At 38.4% G+C, this 23,297-nt stretch overlaps 1 protein-coding gene and 1 long non-coding RNA gene across 7 annotated transcripts in view; both read left to right on the forward strand.

Moving 5' to 3' along the window:
• Window positions 1-5,806, forward strand: part of LOC109448343 (uncharacterized) — a 96,250-nt gene extending 90,444 nt beyond the window's left edge. For 3 of the 4 annotated variants that reach the window (XR_002137501.3, XR_016020896.1, XR_016020895.1), the window contains 2 exons: window positions 1,064-1,224; window positions 4,533-5,806. This is a non-coding gene — a long non-coding RNA (uncharacterized LOC109448343). Of the gene's footprint in view, window positions 1-1,063; window positions 1,225-3,281; window positions 3,395-4,532 lie in introns of all 4 variants that reach the window. The other variant, XR_012494634.2, reaches the window with a different exon arrangement.
• A 2,254-nt stretch (window positions 5,807-8,060) lies between these two features.
• Window positions 8,061-23,297, forward strand: part of FUT8 (fucosyltransferase 8) — a 211,913-nt gene continuing 196,676 nt past the window's right edge. For 2 of the 3 annotated variants that reach the window (XM_019733552.3, XM_074327355.2), the window contains exon 1: window positions 9,185-9,321. The gene's annotated coding sequence lies outside the window, so the exon portion shown is untranslated. Of the gene's footprint in view, window positions 8,092-9,184; window positions 9,322-23,297 lie in introns of those variants that run through there. The other variant, XM_019733553.3, reaches the window with a different exon arrangement.

The raw sequence follows: 23,297 nt of genomic DNA on the forward strand, positions 1-23,297 counted from the left end.
TTAAATACCAACATTTGTGTTATGGCATGTACTGCAGAAATGAAATGACATTCAGCCTTTCACCTGGGAAACCTTGTCAATCACCTATTTCCTTTTCTACCTGAGATTCTGTTTTCATGTTATTTTGACTTTGGATTTAGATCAGATAATAACAATAGTGTCCACAAAGGCTTGCTTTAGTTTAGAGTTTTTGCAGAGCTATAAATGGCTAACATTTATTATGTGCTTACTCTGTGCCAGGCATTCTTCTTAAGAGTACACATAATAACTCATTTTACCGTCATGACAACCCAATGAAGTAGATAATATCATTCCCATTTTACGTAAATGAAAAAAATGAGACAGAGGTTTACAAAATTTCCCAAGGTTTCCTCACTATTAAGTTGCAGAGCCTGGATTCAAATACAGTTAGGATCCATGTTCCGAACCCTGGCTTTTTCCTGCTGTTTCCTTGGAAACTGTAGGTTACAAGTTTTTTGATCCCCCTGGCAATTATATTGCAATGAAAATCAATTAATTCATTCAACAAATACGATACACAGTGGTGATCAGGGCAGATAGGCAGGGTCTCTGCCCTCAAGGGGCCTTCTGGTGTTTCAGACTTTTGACAGTTTGGTTAGTCTTTCCCCTCAGAATCTATTTTTCCCTGTGGTGAATTTATACGATAGAGTTTTTGCTCTTGCAAAGTGCAACATTGGAACTTTGGTGACTTCAGCAAGGCTCATTCTTACTGGAGCAAGTATTTATAACATTGATAGTGATAAATTACTTTTTGGGCTGGAATTTTTCTCTCTGAATTTTTTTCTCTTGCACCCACCTCATCCTTCCCCAGTCTATATCTTTATTTTTGGTTTAAAAAATTTTAAATATAGTAGCATGTACTTTGTTACATTTCTTTCAAATCTTTCTGGATTTGTTTTTCTTTTTGTGGAGCATTAACAATCCAACTTAACTCAATATATCAAATTAGTATGGCATTATATCAGGATTAGGTTCAGCAGAATGTAACAGAAAAATCTAGATAGTGGCTTAAGTAAGATAGAAGCTTATTTCTTTTTCACAGAAAAGAATTTTGGAGATGAGCCGTCCAAGATTAATATGGAGGTTCCACGAAGTTGTCAGGGAGCCAGCTCCTTCCTCATTCTTATGCCATCCCCAGGGTATGGCTATCCTCCTCATGGTCCAAGAAGGCTGAAAGGCTCCAATCATCACATCATGTCCCAGGTAACAGGATGGAAAGAAGTGTCAAGAAGGGTACATCCCGTTCCTTTCTATGGCTTTTTCTTTTTTTTTTTTAACAGAAGTCCCATACAACATTTCTGTGTAGATCTCAACAGCCAGAATTTAAATTGAGTGGCAATAGGACCATCTAAAAATTTGGGGTTGGTTATTATAGAAGAATGAGAGAATAGACATAGGGAAGCAATTTGAAGTCTCTGTCACAGGTACTTTACAGTTGGAATTTGATAAAAATTTTTTTTTTTTTAAAGATTTTATTGGGGAAGGGGAGCAGAACTTTATTGGGGAATAGTGTGTACTTCTGGGACTTTTCCAAGTCAACTTGTTGTCCTTTCAGTCTTAGTTGTGGAGGGAGCAGCTCAGCTCCAGGTCCAGTTGCCATTGTTAGTTGCAGGGGGCGCAGCGCACCATCCCTTGGAGGAGTTAAACCGGCAACCTTGTGGTTGAGAGGATACGCTCCAACCAACTGAGCCATCTGGCAACCTGGGAGCTGAGTGGCAGCTCATTGACTTCATTCCAGTTGCGGAGGGCACAGCTCGCTGGCCCATGTGGGAATCGAACCGGCAGCCCTGTTGCCCAGAGCTTGCGCTCTAACCAACTGAGTCAGCCATCCGCCCCTGATAAAAATTTCTTGATTCATTTTTATAAACTTGATGATAATATTCTTAGAGGTATCACTCAAGCTATTAATAATGATAATGAATGTAAGGATTTTCCCTCTTCTTTTTTTATTTTATGATAACATAATATAGCGTATCATCACACTAATTTCATCTCAAATAAACCTATCTGGAATTAGCTTATGCAGGGGATATATTGGAAAGATACGGGGAAACCCTCGGAAGAGGCAAGCCTAAGTAGAAGGAAAGGCAGAGATTCTGTCAATGGTCAAGAAAACCTGGAACTGAGAATCCCAGTATAATACATACACTTTCTGGAACTGAGAATTCCAGTATAATACATACACTTTCTCCACCCTCTCTGCTTTCCTCTGCCCATTGACTTTATTCTCTCAATGCAAAATGTGCTTTTCACTTGGCAAAAAAACGTCCAATGACATCTCCCAGGTTTTATATCTTGGTGAGGCTTGAGATGACCCCTCTTCCAAAGTCTTAAAATCTTGGAGGAATGGCTTCACTGGCCCATTTTGGGTCAGGTGTCCAGCCCTTGACCAATTAGCTGTGTCCAAGGGGCAGACAGTAGTAACATAGCTTCTTTTCTTGCCATAATATGATAAAAGTATGGAAATGGAAGGAGCAGTTCCTATAGGAAAGGTGGGTGCTGGCTATACAGTTGTGTAGGCTACTGTCATTATATGTGATGGAAAAACACAGGTGAGTGATCTGAATTATATGAATGAAAGAGAACAGAATCTATCCCAAATGCAAAAAATTGATTTAGCTATGAAAAATCATTTGATAGGGCTGCAATATATAGAATGTTTACTATGTGTCAGGCATTATGCTAAGTGCTTGTTATATGTTGAGTCATCTATTCCTCGCAATTCTATGAGCTAGAGATTATTGTCCTCTTTTATAGATGGAAAAACCAGAGCTCAGAGAAGTTAAGTAACTTTTCCAAGATCATATAGCTAGTAAGTAAGCTATATTTGTCTTAAGTTGAAAGTTTTTAACTACCAGGGTGATATACTGTCTCATTACTTTCCTATGTTGAGTTGGAAACTATGGTCATTTTTGATGAGGCAATTATTAGGGTTTTTTTTTCCCCTCTCAGTTCTGCCATAGCAAAGCTATATGAACTTGATAAATTTTGTACTGTGCCTGGGTCTTAATCTCTTCATCGGTAAAAAAGATTGGGTTGAATCAAATTACTTTTTTCCCTTGTTAATGCAGGTAATATTTTATTTCTGAAGGCAAGATGGTAAGCCATTATATTTTTAAAATTCTAACTCACCTAATATTTTTTAGTGCTCCTTGAGCTAGATCTATGTTAGGAACTATGATGAAATTAAAGATATATAAGGTATAGTTTCTGCTTACTGTGTTATGGAGAAACAAGCAAACAGAATTATTATTTTGCAGAATTTGAAGTCCAGAGAGGAGTAGCCTTCAGGAGTGATAAAACCATCAGCTCAATAAGATCCTCAAGGGTTCTTAGCTGTTTGCTGTCCTCAGTGTGTTGACTTCATTCTGAGGTTAGTTCCTCTTGTGGTCATTAGCTTCCTACCAGTGGCAATCTGGGTTATAGCTGACTTGTTCATACCTGGTAGGAAAGAGAATCCTCTTCTCTAAGCATGGACTAAAAATCCTTCCTTTTAGTCTGATTGGGCGTTTACCCAGGACTACAATGGTTTTCAGGTGTATTAATTAGATAGTCTAGGACCTAGCATAACTTAAATTCTAGGTCACACTGCAGTAAAAAACAAACAAACAAACAAAAACCCAAAAGAACAAAAAACTCCAAATCTTAGTGGCTTAAACAACAAAGGTGTATTTTTTTACTCAAACTATATATCCATCCTGACTTGATGAGGGTTAGAGGTGGGCTGTTCTATATTGTCCTTTCTTGGGGACCTAGGTTGACAAAGGTTTCATCATCGTCAATAATACTGGCCTTGAGGCTGGAGAAGAATGAAAACTCTAAGAACTTATACTTGCAATTAAATGTTTTACCTGGAAGTGACACATACGGCTTCTACCCACAACCCACTATAGACTAGTGGTTACAATTAGTTACACAGTCCAGCCAACTTCAACAGTAGGGGAGGGTGGCAGGGATGTATGCTTGAAAATGTAATCTCTGTACATGCCTGGAAAGACAGGGTAAGCATTACAAATTTCTACCGTACCAGGGAATTCATTTACCGATTGACTCAGGCTGAGTTGCCCTTTTATAGATGGAGGTTGGATGGTTACCTAAAAAACAAAAACAAAACAAGCAACTCTATTAATAAAGAAGATGTAGAAGTGGATGTTGAAAAATAAATTAACAGTGTGAACTATATGGTACTTTATCCCAAAGGAGAAGAAAGAAATTATAGCCATGGAGGCAAGTCACAGGGAGGGATAGTTTGGTAAGTTTTATCAATCTTTAAGTCAGTCACTTCATTGATTCTTCTGATTGGAAAGATTGGCTCTGGCTCTTTAATGAGTGGGTGTAGATAGTTTCTATTTAAGGAGTTGGCTCAAAGGTGACTTAAAACATTTATTGAATTTGAAGACGTAACTGTTTCTCCATATTTCATTGTTGTAGTTACTGTCAAGCTGGCTAGAGTTATAGTTTAGAACTGGCAAACAACTAAAATTTATGTAGTACAATCCTTTATTTTATAGGTGAGAAAATTAAGGACCAAATGGGTAAAATGATTACTGCAAGATCACACCTTCTTGCATATAGCAACAACGATGCTATCCTTTAGATGTTTTACTGCAAAATGGAATCTTTTAAGAATGTAGCTGGAAGGAACTCATACAACTCAACAACAAAATAACAAACAACCCAACTGAAAAATGGGCAGAGGACCTGAAGAGACATTTCTCCAAAGAGGACATACAAATGGCAAATAGACATATGAAAAAATGCTCAACATCACTAATCATCAGAGAAATGCAAATGAAAACCACAATGAGATATCACCTCAGTCCAGTTAGAATGGCTATCATCAACACGACAAATAGTAACAAGTGTTGGAGAGGCTGTGGAGAAAAAGGAACCCTCATACACTGTTGGTGGGAATGCAGACTGGTGCAGCCGCCATGGAAGGGAGTGTGGAGGTTCCTTAAAAAATTAAGAATAGAATTACCATATGACCCAGGAATCCCTCTCCTGGGTATCTACCCAAAAAATCTGAAAACATTTATCCATAAAGACACGTGTGCTCCAATGTTCATTGCAGCTTTATTTACGGTGGCCAAGACATGGAAACAACCAAGGTGTCCTTCGATAGATGAATGGATAAAGAAGTTTGGTATATATACACAATGGAATACTATTCGGTGGTAAGAAAAGATGAAATGGACCATTTGTGACAACATGGATGGATCTTAAAGTACAGAACCATATGATTTCACTGACATATGGTATATAAACCGAAAACAACAAAAGAACAAGAGAAACAAATGAGAAACAAAAACTCATTGACACAGACAATAGTTTAGTGTTACCAGAGGGTAAGGGGGTAGGAGGGTGGTACATGAAGGTAAAGGGGACCAAATATTTGGTGATGGAAAGAGAACTGACTCTGGGTGGTGAACACACAATGCGATATACAGATGATGTAATACAGAATTGTATACCTGAAATCTATGTAACTTTACTAACAATTGTCACCCCAATAAACTTTAATAAAAAAAAAAGTAGCTGGAGCAACAATTAGTAAACAAGAACAATAAAAAATTATTAGGAATGTTTCCAGGGATGACATCTAGTTGGTCCACACTGGGGGAGACGGAAAAATTTCTAAACTATTTGGTAAGTAGCTGCTGCTGAAACACCTGAGAGCCTCCTCAACCCTTCTCTTGGACCCCACAGATCTCCCCATGGTAATTACAGGGTCTACCTTGAAGGGTTGATTTGAGAATGAATGATGGAGGTCAAGAGTTTATCATGGGGCCTGGCATTCAGCAATATTACACACTGGCTATTATTTTTATTATAGTCTTTAATAAAATTGTAGTAAATTTCAAACTAGTTCCTACAAGAATGTTCACGACTTTTGAAATGTGATAGTATTCAAGTTCATTAACTTTGATCAGCTAATCTCAATAAAATGGCTACTCAGGTACTCACTTCACTTTCATTTTGATATTTTTCCATTGTCTAATGGTTGACTTCTCCTTGCCCCCACCCGCAAGACCCCACAGCTCTGGTTGAAGACTAAGAATTTGACCCAGGCTGTGTAAAACAATATGACGTATTGACAAGTTTCTATTAGTTCACAGTATAAAATGTCATGAAAAATATTTTGTAGTGTTTTGTTGAGCAGAACTTAACTTCAAGTTTTTGCATGAACACAGATAGGACTAAAGCCTAGTTAATGAGGGAGGGGTGGAGGAAGTGGTGGAACACTTCTACTTTCTTAAGCAAATACCTGAAACTAGGAGTGATGAGAGGCAGAGTTAGACAGCTGGGGTGAGAAGAGAGAGTGAGAAGGCCCAGCAGCAGAGAGGGAGGCTGGAGCTTGTGGAGAAAACATCCTTTGACAGAGATGTTTTCTGGTGACCAGTGATGTGTAGAACCTTGTGGGGATACTTTCTCACTCAGAAATTTAACCTGGCAAGAGAAAGGCAGTTTCAGTAATATTCATCTCTGGAGAGAATAAAAGAAATGTGTTTTTTAAAAGCTGAGACTATTGTGAATTTTCTGTAAATTCATAGTTGGCCTGGAACTTAATGTATAAAGATTTGTTCTCAAAAGTTAGTTGTTTAACTGATACTTCCGGTTCTGAGGTGGCAGCTAAATCCTAGGCATGCCCTGGAAAGGACCATGATAACAGTGTTGCAACAGGCTGAGAAACGCACTGGTTCAACAGAGTGCAGTTGGAATTGCGGAAGACCTAGTTTCTGAGTATATGCTAGAGACACCAGTTATTTGGTATTTTAATATATTTTATACTGTGCTATGAAAATGCATTGGACAAATCTTAGACAAACATTCCTTGGACAGATTTTTTTTTTTTCCTTTTTGAGCAGGAGGCAGAGAAGATAAATATTTTAATCTTTAGGTTTTTGGAATGAAAAAATGAAGACCAGATAAAAAAACAGGATGTTTTGAGGCAAGAGTAAAGTAAAGCTTTGAATTTGGGATCTTGAAGTATACAAGGTAAGCTTTGAAGTTAAACATGTTTGCTAAAATTTTTTAAAATGCTGTTTAAACTAAAAAGTAAATATCCACCTCACATATGACTTCTAAAAATTATCTACAAAATGACTAATAAGACTTTGGCCTTTAACCCATCTTTCTATGGCATAAGCCTAAAATTTGTTTCCAACAACCAAAGCCTGTGGCCCTTATAAGAGAATTTTCTTCTGTTTATAAGCTTAGTGCACAAAACTCTTTAGTGGAGGACAGCAACCATGTATTCAATAAATGATGGTTGATTGATGACAAATCTCTCTGACTTGGAACATAATTCTGGCTCTGCCAGTATATTTTTGTGTAACCTTAGATAAGTCATTGTACTTTTCTCTTAATTTCCCCTTTTTACAGGGCGATAATCATAAAAATGATTGTAAACTACTTCGTGAAGAGCTTTTTGTTTAAAGGGCTGCCAATAAATACGAGCCACAAGGTTCAGCGAATCTCCCTTAGAAGCTGAGCTCCTTGAAGGACAGGGAAATTTCTTCTTTGATTCAACAGTATTATATTTGTAATACAGTTCCTGGCCTATAAGATGGTTTCAATACATACTGTAAATTTATGAATGTTATTAGGCAGATTGCAGTCTTGGCAGGCCACTGTCTCTTAAATATCTTTTCTGTGATTCTTTTCACATTCAGCATCTGAAAGTCCGCACTATTTGCTCTAGGATAAGTACCCAAGGCATTTACTTAAAAATACCCAAGACTAGAGGGATAACTTTTGTCTTTAGGTCACCATTTCGCTTTTCTACGGCACTGCACCCTAGGCTTGGGATCTGGGTCCGGACGCACAGGGAAGAGTTCGGTACGGGAAGCTCATCCTCTCGCCCTCTGATTGGTCTGCTCGCACTCCACTCACGCAACTCGCGTCCCTGATTGGCCATCATGGCACCCCTTAGCCGGCGACTACTTTGTGTGCCGGGGCAGCGCGCTCAGGTCCTCCGTCTCAGATCGCGATCTGGGCTGGTGTGGGTTAGTTCTGCGGCTCACTGCTCTGCATCGCGGGCGCCAGGAATTTCCCGAGTCCAAGCGGGTAGGAAGCATCCTAAGGAAAAGCTCCCGTACCCCCATCCCGTGTTCTCTTTCCCGTACTGAATAAACTTCCGCTTCAGAGAGGCTGTGGCAGCCGCCAGTCTCGAGTTGGGGGAGAGGCCAGGCATCAAACTCAGGCCCTCGTGGGAGACCTTTCTGTCCGGGTGAATGTGAAAACAGCTCTCATAAGATAAAGTGGGGCTTCGTTAGTCGCATTGTGGGTGCGATGTCATTCTATGGCATCAGTTCGTGTTGCAAACTGCAGACGAGCGGCCAGACCTGCCTGCAGCGACTGAGCAGCAGCTATCACCCCTAATAAGCAGTAAAGAACCGCCTTTCAATCTCCTCCAGTACCAGTGCTCCCTAGGGCTGCGGGCTAAACTGGCATAGGCCGGTCCATTCCTGGCGGTGGAGAATACGGCATTCCCTGGAGGTGGCGCTCCCGGAGTGGGGAGTCCGGCTACACTCGCGCCCCCCTCAGCCTCCGGCCTTCTGGCGGTAGAGGGCGGCGTACGCTCGTGTTGGAGCCGGCGCCCGTGCGCGCAACTGCTGCCCTGCTGGAAGTCTCCTGGTCCCGCTGTGGCCCGCGGATCTGCCTGGCGGTGGATGCTGCGGCTACGCTAACCAAGGGCGCAGCGAGAAGGGGGCGGGGAGAAGCCCTAGCACATGCCAGGGTCGCCGTAGGTGGCAGCGGCCAGCGCATGCGCGCCCTCTCCCAGAAGCCTGGAACGCAGAGGGGCGCGCGCCCCCATTCGCGCGCGCACGCTTGCGCTAGCCGGGGCTTCCCCGCCTGCGCTGGTTGTCAGCCGCTCCGGCGCGTGCGCGCGTTATCTTCGGTCGACCCGAGTGGCGGGGTTCCCTCCGCTGCAGGCCCCCGCCCCCCGCCACCCCCTTCCAGCCCCCAGCCAACCGGTCCCCTTCCTCTTCTCGCGGAATGGGGCCGGCGCTGCTCGGGGTCGCGCGCCCGGGACCCGGCTCGCGCTCGGTCTCGCGCTGTCAGCGACTGCCGGGCTCGCGCCGCCTCGCGCTCTCCCTCAGTCACTGGCGCCGAAGGCTCCGTTAAGCGGCGGCGGCGGTGGTTCCTGTTTCCGTTTCTTCCTCTCCCTTCAGTCGGGAGTAGCATCCTCCACCCAGCAACCCCTCCCACTGCCCCAACGTTGAGCAGCTGCGGCTGAGGGCTGTGGCGGCGGCGACTGGGGAACGGCGGAGACCGCCTCTGCTCCCGCCTCGGGTAAGGGGGCGTTTGGGGGCCGGGCCCCGCGAGCCTCGGAGTCTGTGGCTGGGGAAGCGCGGGATCTGACGAGGCTCTGGGGATGTGACTGGAGGCTATCGCTGCTCTTTTTCCCCAGGCGATCCCCAGGCCTGTTGCTGCAACTGCTGCTGCTTATCCAGCGGCTCCGGGAAAAGTGGGGAGGGAGCCCCTGGGACGCTCTGGCGGGTGCCTTTGAGCGGACCGGAGGGCGCGGGCTGGGGGGTGAGGGGCGCCCGCCGTCCGGACCTGGACGCGGAGCGGCGGCGTCGCTGCTGCTGCCCTCGGCGTCTCGCATCCTTGCTCAGGGCAGGGGCCGAAGCCGAGGAGAGAAGGGATGGGGGCGGGGTGGGAGGTGTCCCTCTTCTCTTCTCCATGTCTACCTGCCCTTTCGCCAGCAACTCGGTCCCTATGGTCACTGACTATGGGGAGAAGGATACCTGTGCGTTAGGGGCTTTAGAGAGGGGTTCTCGGGCTAGAAATCAGGGAGTGGACCGTACAAAGACCCGCTCTCGGCACGGGGCCAGTGCCAGGGCACTTAACGGCATGAGTGCCCGTGCATTCCCCATTTGATGTGGAAATGATGAGCTGGCGGGTTTTGAGTATCTAAACTTACTTGAAAAGGTTAAATGAGTTCGTCTTTATTAGTTAAAGGAGGTTTGTCCTGCAAGAGTGAGTGGGTTGTCGGACGCAGCACCTGTTCTCTCACTGTGGGGATTGCAATCTTCAGCCACACAACGCCAGAGACGCAGTGTATTTCCTAAGTTAAACGACAATGTCATGATTAGGGTTTATCCTTGGTGAGCTTTTAGCGTTTTGCCATATATTAGTCTTTTGATCGAGGTCGTGGATAAAGACTGGGAGAAGTGTTGCTACTTCCCCATGTTTGAATTAATTTACAGTTGACTTGAGCCTACTCAAGAAGGTGGACTTAGAAAGCCAGAATCTCCATTAGATAACCCCAAACCTCAAGGTAACGCAGAACAAATTTCAACAAAAGGTTTATTTATTTATTTTTTATAATCAGTTTAGAATTAAGCTCATCACAAGTTAACTGACTGAACTTTGACTTGGCTCTCTTTAGAAACTGTAGGCAAGATTTCATTGTACTAGTTTTTTTTTTTTCCTGTTATTCCTGGGGTTAAGTGCATATTTTTTTCTTGGTTAAATTTAAATTTCATGTTATGCAGAATTCTTTTAAAGGGTGCATCATATAGAAAATATTTTAGGAGAGAGGAGTAAGTTGTATTCTGCCTTCTTTAAAATGTTAAAAATGACCTAAAATGCTGTGTCAAGTAATAAGGCCCTGTATGTTGCTATCCTTGTGAAATATACTATCAAATATGTTTAGAAAGTCTAGATTACTTGATTTATAAATACAATAAATAGTAAGGATAAGGTGGGAATTCAAGCGTTTGAGATTGTGATTTTTACAGCTTAATATATAAAAATGTAGGGAGTTAGAAATGAATTGGCTGTAAGGAACAGAAGGGTGGTTTGGAGGCGCATGGGTTTTACTTTTGTTGCTTTATAAATTGAGAATTCTACTTGAATTGAAGAGCTGAACAGCTGGAATGAAACTTTCATAGACTGCAGAAACAGATGCAAAAATGTGTCTTTGATCAAGTGGTGAGCTAACATGAAGAGTGTATTGTGGTTTATTAGGATAGTGATTCAAAATAATTTCTATAAAATATAGCATATTGATCGTATTTTAAGATGTTCTTAAAATTTAAGAGTCACTTGAAGTTATTTTCCTATAAGGCAGTTTTGTTTGAGATGTATGAAATTGAAAAAAACAATAATTCTGATAAGATTCTGCAGTGCTTGGTTACAGATTTTAACTAGTTTAAGGAATTGGAATGCCTCTAAAAGTGGTGAAATTTGAAATTTGCTAGTGGCTTGGAAAAACTTGTGTTTCTTGTTTATTTTTTTTAAAGTGCAGTTGTATTAGTAGATTGGTCTGGAGGGGGAGCTAGTGCCAAAGCAAAGCATAGCTTAATATATGTTTGAATTTTTCAAACACGCAAAACACGCAGATTTTTATGACCAGAAAAAAACAAAATTTTAATTAAAAGAGTAAGGGAATTGAGACGAGCATATATCTGTATATAGTTCTTTGTGGAGTATATATATTGTGTGTTATAAATTAGTTAGAATTTTCATGATCTGAAATAATGGAAAGTACATGCTTAAGGTTTATAGAATTTCTCATTTGAAATCTCTAAAAATATGTTCCAAAACTTAGAGTGTGTGATAGTAGTTTCTTAACCTTCTTGTGTAATGCAGTAAGAAAGAAAGGAATGTATATTGACCTTTTGTGCATGTTGCATTTTAAATTTTTCATTATGGTATATACAGTCCTAAAATTTCAAAAAAGCTTCAACTAGAATCCTATATGAACAAAGATATCCGTTGTGTAGTAATCTAGGTATTTATCAAAAATAGAGATACTTTCAATAAAGAAATTGACCCTTGAGACATCTGGAGAGCAGGATCCCAAGGTCACTTCTTAACCTCTGTCTCCTGCAATATAGTGCCGTGAGTCCAGCCGATCTGCTGAATTGAACTTGTGCCTTTCAATATATGAAGCAGTTATTTTTTCGTCTGTGGCACTTTATTTAGATTTCTAAACTGTAATCAGTTAGGTATGTAAATTTACTTCTTGCAGTTCACATATTCTTTAAATTCAAGGCTAGAAATTGATAATGCATATATTAAAATCATTAGAATATTTGGTTTTTCTGAGGATAGTGATTGTGCTGTGTGTTCTCTATTGCTCTTCATTATGTAAATGGAATCTCAATGCTGATAAGATAAAGTAGGTTCTTTGGAAGGAATGACAATATCTGTGAAATAAGAATAGTAAGTTGTTTACCATATTAAGTGGTTAATGTTATAAATTAAACAAAGTTTTATAAGACATGTCAGATATTTTTATTTATCTTTTACCATTTTTAATGGTTATTTTTGGTTTATTATAACCTGCATTTAGTAAATCTCTTTGTTTCCTATTATAACCTGCATTTAGTAAATCTCCCATTTCCTATTATAGCACATTTATAAAAGAGTCTCCATTTTATAATTATAAGAGTAAATATAAATATGTAAATAAAATTCTTTACTTAAAAATAAAGCAAAACTAAGATTCTAAACAACTCTGAAACTGAAAGTATTACTATTATAAGTACTTTTATATCCTGCATCAATCAATACTGGTCCTTTGGTACTTTGCAGATGAGATAGATATCCACTTCCAGTCTTCTATAATCAACAGTAGTACAGTATAGTAGGTGTAGCGTTTAGAGAGGACCAATACAATATTTCCTTTGATTTTCCTTTTAAAGATTCTGTGGCTTATATTTCTGTACCATAAAGTATATAGTTTCTTTTTTGCAGGTTGAATTGTTATTACATTGTAGTTTGTTATAATGAGACAGTTAAACATGTTTAAAAGTAAAAGATATTTACAATTGATTTTTAAAAAACCTTTAAAAAATTCCCAGCTGAAGAAGATGATATGGGGATGTGTATGCATTTAAGATATATTTAACAGATTATTCTCAAGTCTCAACCTTACTTTCTCTCTACATTCTACTCTCTTGCCTACATCTCCTCTTCTTCAACCACTCTTCACCATTCCACTGTTTTTTCTTTGGAATAAGTAATGCGATGAACCATATCACTCACCTGACATAGGTTTTTCTTCCTTGATGAAATGACTTTACATCAATCTCTAAAGTAGTATTCTAAACATATAACCTGTATAAACTTTATATGATACTGTACGTTTTCTTTTTAATGGAAGAGGAACAAAGAGAGCCTATGGGATTATGCCATGTATTTGAGTTACTCGTACTCTATAGCAGAGGTGTCCAAACTGCGGCCCACAGACCAACTGCGGCCCGCGATCCATTTTTAATTGGCCCGCAGCAAATTCCAAAAATATATTTAGTTTACTTAAATAAACCAGGTGAGGCGATACATACTTCACCTTGAGTGAGTGGCCGGCTGTTTGTGTATTTTACCGCATATGGCCCTTGGTAAAAAATGTTGAAAAAAGTTTGGACACTCCTGCTCTATAGAAAGCAGAGCTATAGGGTTAATTTTATTTGTTTTCTTTTAAAAAGACTTCATTTGCAAAAACCTAGTGCTTCACTCATCTACTTTTTTTTTTATTTTTAACTTTTATTAATTTTAAGTGTTTTTCCAGGACCCATCAACTCCAAGTCAAGTAGTTGTTTCAATCTAGTTGTGGAGGGCGCAGCTCACAGTGTCCCATGTGGGGATTGAACCGGCAACCTTGGTGTTGTGAGCATTGTGCTCTAACCAACTGAGCTAACCAGCTGCCCCACTCATCTACTTTTAAAAAAAATACCTTTTTGTGATAATTTTTTTTGGTCAGAAAATGACATGTGAAGGGAAAATATGTTTTGAATTTTAAGTTTTTTTCTTAATTCATATACCAATATAAGGCTAGTATTGAGGTAGTTCAAACTTGCCTTTGATATATTATTCTCTTTTCTTTGTATTGTTTCTATAACATAACGTCTTCACTGAAGCACTGGAATAAAACTTGAAAGATCACTACTTGAAATGCTCCCTGTATTTGTTGTATCTTAGAACTTGGGTTTTTGAAACGTATTTTTCCAATGGGATAAACTGAATAAATATGACTTAACAGATTTATGTTAAGAAGGTAGACTTAACAGTTTTACTTGTCATAGTCTTAGTGACTAGTTAGTGTAAATAAAGTTCACCTTACAAATAATAAAATGTTGATGTTAATCTTAGAAATCAAGCTAATGTTTATTTTAGAACCTGAATTATGAGAAACATTGTGTGATATGAACTTTAAATACTATAACTTTCTGATTATAAATGTACAAAAGTAAAATAAAAATGGGAGATTCTTCTGTTTGACCTCAAACATACAACTAAAATGAACCTATTTTGTGTCTATATAAATCTTATTCAGTCAAGACTGTTAATGAACCATGAATGAATTTTAAATTTTTAGTAATTTTATGGCTGGTTATTTATATCATATCTATTTATATCATATCCCTTAAAAGAGATATCAAATCTCTTTAATACCTAGAGCTGGCATAAATTTGCCTATAGTAAAAACAATATTTACAAACCATCCACCTGTAACAGCATAGTGAAGTTATTAAATGACTTAAGTCTACATTTCATAAGCTAGTTTTTAAAATAATTTTTATAATTTTTAAAGTGTAACTGATTGTAATATCTTGACTAGTGGTAAAGTTGGAAAAATACAATTTTTAGGTTCTATATTATGTCTGGTGTCTCAGACCTTAGCTATGCTTGGGGCAGTCAGTGAAGGGAGGGAGATTGAGAGCAGCCGAGGATTGTACTGGTTGATGAGTCGGCCTTATTTGGAGGTGAGGGAGATTTCTTCAGTTTTTCTCTCTCATTCCACTTCTCCCTGTTTGTCATCCTTCCTCTCCCAACAGTGGTAGGAAATGTGGGAGTTAACCATCTTTATATGATTTATTTTTCTTAGAGTTCACAGAACATGTCCTGGTAAAACTTTTATGTTACAATAGGTTTATTATGATGACTTTATTTCCTTTTGAGGTAGTCGTAAGCAAGAGATTAGAAGAATTTCAGTTGTACCTCCCTATAAAAAGGGATATGGGAGATGCTGGTTCTTGATTAAGGGTCCTGTATCAGTTGCGTTATTGTTCTGCTTAATATTTAATATATTGTAATCCCCTCGAATGCATTCTCATGCCTCCTGTGTTATATCTATCTTCTTCTATGGAGTTTCTGACTACAAGGAATTGGTTTTTAGAACATCTTTTCACCTTCTTCGTGTGCCTTATTGCAATAATACAATTTTTAAAAAATGCTGTGTCCATTGATCACTGAAGAGAACTAACTCTTAAACTCAAATGAACAGCAATGCTCTCCATTCATAGGAATACGATTAGGAGATTTAAGCCAGTTATTGTGAAGCGTTCACAAGGAGAAACTGTGTGTTTGATAATTAGTCCCCTAATGATTTTGGATCTGACTGATTCAATTTCTCTAACAGATGGAATTGTACTTATACCTGAAAGAGAGATATATTCAGTAGAGATTATATTTTTCATGTCTTAATTTCTTTGAATAACTACTTATATAGTTAGCAAATGTCAAAATATTGTAATTTAGAGAAAACCTATTTAAAATTAGAGTTTAAGCCAGGGTAAACATTTTACTTTCTTTTTTATAAGTTTCAGGTTTTTCTTTCTCATAGAAAGTTTAGTGAAACTCTAAGGCTAGGAAGGTGGTAATTGAAATTCTTGAGGCCAAAAGGTCTTTCCTTAGCCTTGGTAAACTGAGCCTCGGCAGCATGAGAAATGTAGGTTTACTGAGTAATCCTGACTCCTCTGACATAGTTACAGGTATCTGGGCCTCCATTAATTGAAACTTTATTTTTAAGGTCTAAATAGAAGTGTCAGCTTATTAGTTCTCATAGGTGTAAAGCTTTCATAGGATGAGAGAGATGTTATTTTTAATTTGTAAAGAAACAATATGCTGTCAATGCTGAGTAAGCTGAAGAGATGTATACCTACTAAGGATGTACAAATAATAACTAAAGAAACTTGCTAATATGCAATTAGGGATGGTTTCAAAAGAATCTATTAGTGTTTAACTTATAATGTCATAAAGATGTCATAGAAATAAAATCACCAAGGGATTCTGTTTTGGAGTAATTTGTCAGACAAGATAACAGATAAAAAGAACACACCTCCTATAATGTCTGCATAGACTTCACTAGAGTGGTGTAGATCCTACCTGAAATAAAATAATGATCAATAGCTAAAGTGTTTTCATTGGAATTTTGCACATTTCCTGTGTGTATATTTGTGCAGTACCTGTCACTTTCTGTTTCTATGGCAAATGTAAGGTTGGAAGGTAAAGTACCTAACTTTCAGAAATTCTGAAGGGAAAAGGTTCTGAAATTTAGAAAAAAGCTGATTTCTTCATGTTTTAGTAATATTTTGACATATAATTTCCTGAGACCTCTACAGACTTAAAGCTAAAATCTGAGTTCCTTCTTAGTAACTTTTTGAATAGCTTTATTAAAGTATAATTTATGTACCATAAAATTCACAGTTGAAGTTTTAGTAAATTTATACAGTTGTGCACAATTATCACAATCCAATTTTAGAACACTTGCATCCCCCAGAAAGCTCCCTCTTGCCCATTTGCCTAATCCCTCCTTCTCCCCTCATCTCCAGACAACCAGTGGTCTGCTTTTCACTTATAGTTTTGCCATTTCTAGAAATTTGCCATTAATGGAATCATATAATATTGTAGTCTTTTGTATGTGGCTCCTTTGATTTAGTGTAATCCTGTTTAGTAATTTGAATGGATAAAGTAGAAAAGCTTTGAACTTGGACCCAGGAGACTTGGATACTAGTGTTGGCTTTGCCACCAAATGTATAAATTTGGGTAAGCCACTTGCCCCTCTGGGCCTGTTTCTTTCTCCATAAAATGAATTATTTTGATTTTTTCTATTCCAATTTTCACCCTGGGTTGACATTTACTGACCTTTTCTTAGAATGTACCTTAACTCTTCCCCTTAAATGTAGTCACTATGTCTTTGTTTTTTTTCCTGAATCAAAAATGAGGATTATGGTCTAATAGATGATTCAGCAGTGGACAAATTTGGGACTGCCATGAAGAATCAAGATGGCTGATGAAGCTTTTTCTTGGGCATTTCTTAGTTCATGTGCACAACTTTGAGAATAGCAATAATCTTAAATACTGAGTTAATAATAAAGATTTTTGAAGAGAATAAAGACAAAGTTGAATAATTCTCAGAGGTATAGGTTCAAAAGTGATTGAAGCTTCTGATGAACATAAGAAAAGACTATGCTTCTTAGTTTCGTTTATTTTTGTTATGGGAGTAGAAAATAGGATGGAACAATTTTAGTTAAGTTTGAACCAAGTTGGGCTTAATAAGGCAGCATAGTGGGATTAGACTGTTTTTCAAAGAATCCAAGGAATGTATGGCTACCATTGGGAAGACTGTTCTTAACGCTCATCTGGAGGCAAAGACAACAGATTACATTCAAGTGACAAACTACGGGAAAAAATAGGTATATAGGGAATTAAAAATAGAGGTGTATATATGAGTATATACAGACGGTGCCAAAAAATACATGCACATTTTAAGAAAGGAAAAAACTATTAAAATTGTAATACTCAATATATACCGATAACAAAAGATGAATACAAGTCATGTTTGACTTCTGCAATTATAAGAAGTGCTCAAAGTGGTTACCATCAGAGTGATTTTAATACAGTTTTTTGCTTTCTTGAAATGTGTGTACATTTTTCTTGGCACCCTCTGTGTATATACATGTATGTATATATATATATTATGTTTGTAACAGGAGTGTATTATGTATATATTATGTACATATATATGTTTGTAACAGGAGTAGACAACTGACTGTACAGGCTGGTATCAGGTATATGACACGGGTAATGTGCATTTTTAGTATAGTATGAAAAAAGGGCATTGAATGACAACTAGCTAAATTTAAAAATGAGAGTGCTTTAACTACTTTCAAATATTCAGTAATTTGACTCTTAGAAACCATCAGAGCTTCTTGTATTACCTATGATAGTAAAAGTATTGCTGTAAAATGATTAAACTTTTATTTTTACCCAATGTACTAGGATGTGTGAGTGGTAACCCACAGAGCAGGCACTGTAGAAGAAGGGAATGTACTTATAAATATATTTTAATAATGGTGTCATTATAGCAGCATAAGAAACTTTGTTTCGGGGCCAGCCCTGTGGCTCAGGTAGTTGGAGCGCTGTGCTACTAACACCGAGGTCACCGTTTTGATTCCCACATGGGCCAGTGAGCTGCACCCTTTACAGCTAAGATTGTGAACGACAGACAGCTCTCCCTGGAGCTGGGCTGCTGTGAGCAGCCAGAGGTCGGGGCTGCAACGGGCTGCAACGGGCTGCAACGGGCTGCAACGGGCTGCTACGTGCTGCCCTGGGCCGACCGCCCACTGGAGACTGACAGCCTCAGCCGGGGGAGCGCAAGACTCATAATACCAGCCTGGGCCGGGGAGCTGTGTCCTACACAACTAGACTGAGAAACAGTGGCTTGAACAGGAGTGGAAAGAAGGGGGAAAAAAATTTATTTTATGCATTATAGTCACAGTTTTTGTTCAAAAATGGTATTTCTAATTTAGATAAATCACATTATGATAACTAGAAATATCCCCAAATTCAAGTTATATTTAATGAATGAAAATTTGTCACTTTTGACAATATTATAAAGATTGTGGTAAGACTTTAAAGGAGTTCCAAAAGTTGAATCCCAAAGCTTTTTATTCAATGGCAGCATTCTAGGAATAAGTATAGAGCTTTCTAAGGTGACTATTTTTATAATAACAATATTCTCTTGAATGTATGCTATGCCATATTTTTACATGTTGCATTGAATTTGTAATAAATATCAAGTACCTAAGTATCAGTTATGTAATTGGAAAAATTTCAGTGTACATAAAGGAAAAGAGACATTTCTTTCTATAACTTCTGAAGCTTCAAAATATTAAAGATGATCATCATTCATATTTTCCCAGGGCATTTTTATTTTTAATCATAATAATAAATGAGCAGCTGTCAGACAATATAGCCATTTCTAGGTTTCGAATTCCTATTCTTTATATAGTTCTCCCAAATACTCAAATACTTGTCTTTTAGAAAATAGATGTTAATGATTTCTTGAGTAATCAAATACTGCTTTGATATTTAAGCAAAGCATCAGAGCAAGACTAAAATCATGTTAAAGCATTAAAATAATTAGTTTAAAAGCTTTGTAACATAGCAAAGAAAAAGTGGAGTAATACACAATGGGAATGATACAGAATATCATTACCTGGGATCATAATATAGAAGGCTGTCTTTAAAAAAGAATAACAACCAAGTCAAATACACTAAAGAATTTGTACTCTTCTGCTAGTTAAGTGAAAATGAGATGAACAATTAATTAGAAAGTGTGTTCCAAAATACTTGCTTATGTTGATTGGCAGTTCTTTTCTAATTGACTTCCTACAGGGGTTATTTCAGACTTCTTCTAGCCCCTGATTCCAGTATATAGCCAGTCCTGACTTACAATGGTGCAACTTAGAATTTTTGGACTTTATGATGGTCTGAAAGCAATAAGCATTCAGTAGAAACCACACTTCAAATTTTGAATTTCAAGCTTTTCCTGTGCCAGCATTATGTGGTTCCATACGCTCTTGCGATGCTGGACAGTGGCGGCGAGCTGCAGCTCCCGGTCAGCCACGCAGTCATGGCAATCATGAGGGTAAACAATTGATACCCGACAGTGTGCTGTGTTGCTAGCATTTTTTGGATATTGTGTTTTGTGTTTTTGCATCCCATCATGTCTACAAAATGCCATCTGTGTCTCCTGCTTCTGGGGAGAAGAGGAAGGCAGTTGCTCTTGAGATGAAACTCGAGATAAGTGCCCAACTGTAGGCTCATAGGTGTTCTGGGCACGTTTAAAGTAGGCGAGGCTAAGCTCTGATTTGTGGTAGGTTAGGTGTTTTAAATGCCTTTTCAGTTTAAGATATTCTCAACTTAACGATCTTCACTGCTTTTAGACTTTGTAGGTTATTTCACTTACATTTTTTGTTTTTTGAAAAGATTAAGACCATCAAACAAAAGCTTCTTCAGCTTTTCTTTCTCTCTAAATTGTGTAATTTCTCCTCGTCTCTACCATTTGGTTTTAGGGATGTGTCCTTTAGGCTTTCATGACTATCTATCTCTGCTTCATCATTTTTATTTCAGTTTCTCCTAACACCCCTTTAAAACAAAAAACAAAACAAAACACCAAAAAAACCCACAAAACCTCAAACACCTTTCCTTATTCTTCTCGTTCTCCTGTTTTTTTCTTTTCTTTTTGTGTATAGTACAACACCCCCAAGGAAAAAGCAGTATGTCTGTTCTTTCAATTTTGCTACCTTCTTTTTTAACTAAAATTGTTCTCTCTGTTGTTACCAGTTATCTTTGAATTGCCAGATGGATTTTTAAAAAAAAATAAATTTTATTGGGGAACATTGGGGGACAGTGTGTTTCTCCAGGGCCCATCAGCTCCAAGTAGTTGTCCTTCAATCTAGTTGTGGAGGACGCAGCTCAGCTCCAAGTCCAGTTGCTGTTTTTGATCTTAGTTGCAGGGGGCACAGCCCACCATCCCATGCAGAGATTGAAACAGCAACCTTGTTGTTGAGAGCTCACGCTCTAACCAACTGAGCTATCCTGGCGCCCCTATGGAAGCTCAACAGCAGCTCGTTGTCTTCAATCTAGTTGTGGAGGGCACAGCTCACTGGCCCACGTGGGAATTGAACCAGCAACCCTGTTGTTCAGAGCTTGCACTCTAACCAACTGAGCCATCTGGCCTCCCTGGGTTTTTTTTTCAGTCTTAATTCTTTATTTTTAATTCTTTAGATTTGACACTGTGAATCCCTCTTCCTCTTCCCTTCTCCTTATAACTTGGTAGTCCTCCTGGCTCTCCTATAGGTATATTTTAGGCACTCTTCACTTCCAAGGTCAACTTGTTTCTTAAGTTATGCCTTATACATTTTTCTTAATGTAGACTTCTTTCCTTGTAATGTTACCTGGTCCTATGGCTTCAGTGAATACCTCTTTCAGGTGACTCCCATATTCTGTGTCTGAACTTCAGTTTCTGGCTGGAGAGCTCCACATGTTTGTCACACCATCAAGCTCAGTATGCTCAAATCTGAATTTTCTTTCTCCTAAAATGTGTTCTAATCACTAACTTTCCTTTCTCTATTATTGGCTTATTTCCTCCCATTTTCCAAACTTGAATTCTGAGTCGTCTTTGAATTCCCCATCAAATCCATTCAGTTGTCAGACTGTAAATTGTTTCCTTAGTGCTTCTCCACTTTTCTGTTTCAGTTTGTGTTACTAGACGTTTAGGTTCTCACTACCATTAACACATAAAAAATTATAATTTGGTAATTGCTATAATAGAGGGTAAGGAGACAGAGGCAGTTTTAAGGTATGATGGGGGAAGCTGTATTGACATTTAAGTTTAGCATTAAAGAATAAGTAGTAGCATTACAGGCAGGCACACTGAAGCCTTATTAGAAGTTTATTGTATGTTGTCAACTCATAAGACTTTTGCTTTAATCTTTACTGCACGTGTGTATTTTTCTTATTGCTGTATGCTATTGCCTTTCTTCAGATACTGATGCAGAACAATGAAGGAACAATATAAAACCTGAGTGACACAAAGCAATGTATCTTTATGACCTAGCTTTGAGTGAGTTGAGTGGTAAAATGTAAAATGAAAGGTGAGCACTACTGGCATTGAAGACTTAAAATCCAACCAAAATTTACATTAACAGTTATCTTTAAGGTTCCTGAGACTTGGAATGTAAATCTTCAATGGGCAGCTAGTAGGGCTGTGTAATATCTTTATATTAATAGCCACTAAAACGGAAAATAAATTAATGAAATCCACAGCAAGTAAGGAGATAATTTACTACTTTTGCTCCCTTAGAGAAACAAAGTGTTTTGTGCTTTTAAAATAGGAAGCATTAAAAACAATAACAATTCTAAAATGGCTTAAACAAAAGGGTGACTTATTGGCTTTGTAAGTAGGAAGAACAGAGGTAGAGCAGTATAGGAACAGCCAGATCCGGGAACTTAAATGATATCTTCAGAATATTTTCTCTTTCCTGACTTTACTTTTCTCTGTGTTGGTCTTATTTTCTGCTTATGTTAGAAGGCTCCTTTAATGGCAGAGATGCACGCTTCAGGCCAGGCCACTGAGATCTTAACAGTTTCTGAAAGAAGGCCTCTAAATAAGGCCCATCCTTGGACTGATTACTATGGGGAATCGTCATTGACGTCATCAGAACAACATAAAACGTGGGAGGGTCAGTTCCCAAAAGGATGTGAATAGAGTAGTCTCCCCTTATCCACAGTTTCTTTCTTTTTCTTTTCTTTTTTTCTGCTTAAAGCATATTTCAAATGCCTCCCATTGAACATTGGCAGCCTTGAAAAAGCATGGCCAGGATATTATTCCAGGAGGTTCCACAGTTTCACTTTCTGCAGTTACAGTTACCTGCTATCAACTGCAACCTGAAAATATTAATGGAAAATTCCAGAAATAAACAATTCATAAGTTTTAAATGGTGTGCTTTTCTGAGTAATGTGATGAAGTCGCTCTCTGTTCTGCTTTGTCGTGCCCCAAATGTGTCACCCCTTTGTTCAATGTGTTTATGCTCTATGCACCACCTGCCCATTAGTCACTTAGTAGCCGTCTTGGTTATCAGGTCGGCCGTCATGGGATCACAGTGCTTGTGTTCAAGTAACGCTTATAGTAGTCTAATGCTGTCACAGTGCCTTTGTTGTTGTTCTCATCATGTAGGCATTGTATTGCCTTCTATCATTACCAGGAGAAAAAGGGTGAGTACAGTACAGTAAGATACAGTCATGCACTGCATAATGTTGTTTCAGTCAACAATGGACTGGGTATATGACGGTAGTCCCATAGATTATATTGGAGCCGAAAATTTCCTATCCCCTAGTGATGTAGTTGCTGTAAAGTCATAGTGTATTACTCATGTTTATAGTGAGGCTGGTGTAAACCTACTGAGCCATCAATTGTATAAAATTATAGCATATACAATTATGCACAATACTAATTCTTGATAATAAATGACTGCGTAATCAGTTTATGAATTTATTGTACTTTTTGTTGTTATTTTAGTGTGCTTTTTCTACTTAAGAAAAAGTTTGCTGTAAAATAGTATGCTGTGTTACTCCAGTAGTAGCCTCATACAAGGTATGATAAAAAAATACAGTGAATATTTAAATAAAGAAATATTATAGTAAAAGACACATTCCCATTAACCACCCAAAATACTCCCCCTTGC

The sequence above is a fragment of the Rhinolophus sinicus genome, chromosome 3 (assembly GCF_057876585.1).
Source record: "Rhinolophus sinicus isolate RSI-liver-muscle chromosome 3, RSI-T2T, whole genome shotgun sequence".
Classification (NCBI taxonomy): Eukaryota; Metazoa; Chordata; class Mammalia; order Chiroptera; family Rhinolophidae; genus Rhinolophus; species Rhinolophus sinicus.